A 4,635-nucleotide genomic window follows, 5' to 3' on the forward strand; every position below is an offset into this window, starting at 1 on the left:
TCTGCTGTACATTTTTTTTCTCATGCTTTAACTTATAAACGACTGTATTTCAATCACAATTTGGGTTTTGGGATTTTTTTGGCACCTTCCACAATATGCACCTTAAAGGTGCATTGTGTAACTTTAAGAATGATCTTTTGATTGAAATGCAATATAATATACAAAACTTTATTATCAGTGGTGTATAAAGACCTTACATAATGAACCGTATTGTTTTCATGAGACGTTTTATCTCCATACACCGTGAGTCTCCTTAAATGGAAGTTGCCGTTATGTTACTACAGTAGCCTTAAATGGATAAACTGCTCTACAGAGGGCGTTTCCTCCCCTATACATGTATGTTGTCCTGGAAGACGACATGTTTGTCCTGTGGCGACAACCATATGCGTTTTGAAATTGAGGGATGAGCTGTTGGTTGCAATTCACAATCTTACCACTAGACAGCTCAAATTTACATACACCGCCTTTAAAGAGTTTTTTTGTTATTAAAGCAACACTATGCAGTTTTTTAACCTTTAAATAATGTTTCTAAAATTATTTCAGTGATAGAACAACTTTTAACTGGACAATTTGTACTGTTGCTGCAACCTGAGCAGCCTCCTAGCTGCTACAAGCACACTCTAAAAAGTGGCGGTGGAGGGTAGAGCACACAGCCCCGCCCCTCCCCCTGTCTGCAGAAGAGTGTCTGATACCAGGCACTGTTGCACTTTTCAACCACATGGGGGAGCTGTAAGTCATTTTTACATGGAAACTACATAGTGTTGCTTTAAGAAATTATTAATTAATGATTGTAAAATTGACATAACATGAGCTGTTTGTTCTGTCAGCGTGGGTAACAGGATTGGAAATTTAAATTAATTTGATACAAATACAATGAATCAGTGAAGTAGAGACCACCTTAAAGACCAGATGTTAATTATAATGTTAAACTAAATATAACAATGTTTCAATCATTGGATACAGTTGAGAAGGTCAAGATCTTTGGGTGTGATAGGCCAAACTCATCATCTTAAAGAGCACCAATTATCCGATTCAAGTTTTTACATTTTCTTTAGTATTTAAGTGTGTATTAGTACATGTTAACAATATGCAAGTGGCACAAATCCCAAAGTTAACGATGACACAAGTTATCGTCTCTTAACATAAATCTCTTCTTTCTTGGACTACAACAAACACATGGATTGTAGGCAACAGTTTACTTCCTGGGATTGATGATGTAGACAAGACCGACATTATCATAATTCCTCCCGCTTTGGACTATGAGCGTCACATTTCCGGCAGAGGTAGAGGTATTCAGGCCCATCGCAATGTACAGATTAGCTGGCCAATCAGGGACACAGAGCAGGGCTCGAAAGTGCGACCTAATTTCTCAATGGTGCGACTTAAAAAAATACCAGGTTGCACTGGTGCGCACATGGTCCAGATCTACGTGTGTGCAATCTGGTCAGACAGAGAGAGGCGAGTAGCCTTGGTCTGTCAGATAAACAGTGGATGTAGCCGCGGATTATTCTGTATTAAACCACCATGGGCGCTAAACTTGCGGTGTTAAAGGGACAGTTCACCCAAAAATGAAAATTCTGTCATCGTTAACTCTCCCTCATTTTGTTACAAACCTGTATACATTTCTTTGTTCTGATGAACACGAAGCAAGATATCTTTTTTTGTGCTGGTGCACCTAAGAAAAATTTTAGGCGCACCAGTGCAAAAGTTAGTGTAGAGCCCTGCAGAGCTTTTCAAATCTGTGCATTTCAGGAAGAGAGTAAAATCAAAGAGAGGAAAAGCCACAAAAATGTACTGTATGTGAAAAATAATGTGATTACCATAAACCATGCAAACACATTTTATTATACCAAATACACAAAATAATGTTGTTTTTGTCAATGAAATGGGTACTCTTTAAAGAGAGAGTTCACCCAAAAATGAAAATCCTTTAATCAATTATTCACCGTCATGTTGTTTTAAACCTGTATGGGTTTCTTTATTCTGTTAAACACAGTAGATATTTTGATAAATTATGGTAACCTTTCAGTGGCCATTCACTTCCATAGTATTTGTTTTTTATAAAAATATTTACTTTTGTGTTAAAGAAACTCATGCAGAGGGGAGGAGATTTGCATTTTTACTAAAGATTATGAGGGCACATTAAAGGGATAGTTCAACCAAAAATGATATTAAACCCATGATTTACTCGCCCCCAAGCTTTCTGAGTAGCATATGTCCATCGTTTTTCAGACGAACACATTTTTGGATATTTTAGAAAATGTTTTCGATCTTTCAGTTGATTAAATGTAATGTTCAGGGGTCCACGACCTTCAAGTCCGGCTCCAGGATGATAAACAAAGGTCTTTTGAGGGTAATCTGCGCGGTGTTGTTGTAGAAATATCCATATTTAAAACTTTATTAACGAAAATAAATACCTTCCGGTAGCGCCGCCATCTTAGACTCCTCTGTATTCAGGAGAGAGTATTAGCGTAGTGTACGCACTTTTCTTAGTGACGTATGACAAATTCGGAGGGGGGGCACAGAGCAGCAGCAGAGTAGCCTCCGTACGCTGTGTACGCTCTCATCTTGAATGCGAACGCGACTAAGATGGCGGCGCTACCGGAAGGTAGTTATTTACGTTAATAAAGTTTTAAATATGGATATTTTTACAACAACACCGCGCGGATTACCCTCAGAAGACCTTTGTTTATCATCCTGGAGCCGTTTGACTTTAATTTGTGAAGGATGGACGCACTTTTTTTGGACTTAAAGGACGTGGACCCCGTAACATTACATTTAATCAACTGAAAGATCTAAAACATTTTCTAAAATATCCGAAAATGTGTTTGTCTGAAAAACGATGGACATATGCAACTCGGACAGCTTGGGGGTGAGTAAATCATGGGTTTAATATCGTTTTTGGCCGAACTATCCCTTTAATTTATTTAAAATAATGAAGATAGCACAATATTCCAAAACAAATTACAGCTTTTCATTTCAATTTCATTGCAACTTTAAGTGTCAATGTTAAAAAATCTGCCTGTCATGCTTCACTGTTAAAAAAATCCTTGTTGTACTTAATGTTTTTAATTAAATCCAATTGAATTTACAAATCATGTCAACTTTTGACTAGTGGGGAGCTGCTATAAATTGTAAAAATAAAGATAAATTAGCTTACTTTTTTATGATTTATACACTGTCAGAAATAAAGGTACAAAACTGTACCTTTTCTGTCACTGGGGCTGTACCCTAAGTTTGCGTTTGTTACCTTTACATGAATAAAAAACAAAATACAATTTTGGGTAGATTACCGTACCTTAATGACCTACATTCATAGGTGTCATTTACACTGGGGATGCTGGGGACATGTCCCCACCACTTTTTGAAATGGCTGATTTTGTCCCCACCACTTTTTTAAAAGCATTTGGTTAAAAAGTTCTGAAAATCAAACAATACTTGTGCAACTTACACTGCAAAAATGACTTTGTTACTTAGTATTTTTGTCTGGTTTTCAGTACAAATATCTAAAAATTCGTAAACCAAGATGCTTTTTCTTGATAAACAAAATGACGTAAGAAAATAAGTCTAGTTTTTAGACAAAAAATATACAATTTAAGTGAATTTGTGATTAAAACAAGCAAAAATATCTGCCAATGGGGTGAGAAAAAAAAATCTAAAAATAAGATTTATTTTTTTCTTAAACACTTAATTTAAGTACAATTTTCTCAACCCATTGGCAGAAATTCTTAGTATTTTTGTCTTGTTTTCAGTAAAAATATCTTAAAATTCTTAAATTAAGATGCTTTTCTTGATGAGCAAAAATCTAGTTTTTAGACCAAAAATATCAAATTTAAGTGATTTTGTGCATAAAACAAGCAAAAAAAATTGCCAACGGGGTGAGACATTTTTTTTTTTTTTAATTTTTCTTGAATTAAGTGTTACAGAAAAATTTTCAAGATTTTTTGCTTGTTTTATGCACAAAATCACTTACATTTGGTATTTTTGGTCTAAAAACTAGACTTATTTTCTTAGGTTATTTTGCTCATCAAGAAAAAGCATCTTAATTAAAGATATTTTTAGATATTTTTACTGAAAACAAGACAAAAATACGAAGAACATTTTTTCTTGAAACTAATGTTTTGCAGTGTACAACTGGTTTTGTGGTCCAGGGTCACATATGTTGCGTTGTGTGCTTAAAGTGTGTTTTCTTTTACATATGTAATACATTTCATTGTAATCATTGACTTAACGTGCTGCTGTTTTCTACAGTATGGTGGCACTGTTCGGTTGAGCTGATGTTGTAGGGATATGTGCAGTCAACATTGTTGAGGGTTTTATGCTGAGTATTTTTGTGTTGTTGACCAGCCTCCACTATGCCCTTTTTTGATGCCCCGTTATTCAATATTTTTCTCATCCTGCTGTAATGGTTTTTTATCTGACCTTTTGTTCCCACCACTTTTCAACACAAACTGACGCCCTACATTGTCAGAAAAAAGTCACAATATGTACCCTAGCTGTCAGTGGGGCAGCACCCTTTTAAAAGGTAATTGTATGGACCAATAGGTACAGATATGTAAACATTTAATACCAATATTGAGATACTAATATGTATTTTTGAGGTACTAATAAGCTCTCTTTGGTCCCAGAATGTAC

Source organism: Paramisgurnus dabryanus, chromosome 23, assembly GCF_030506205.2.
Source record: "Paramisgurnus dabryanus chromosome 23, PD_genome_1.1, whole genome shotgun sequence".
Taxonomy (NCBI): domain Eukaryota; kingdom Metazoa; phylum Chordata; class Actinopteri; order Cypriniformes; family Cobitidae; genus Paramisgurnus; species Paramisgurnus dabryanus.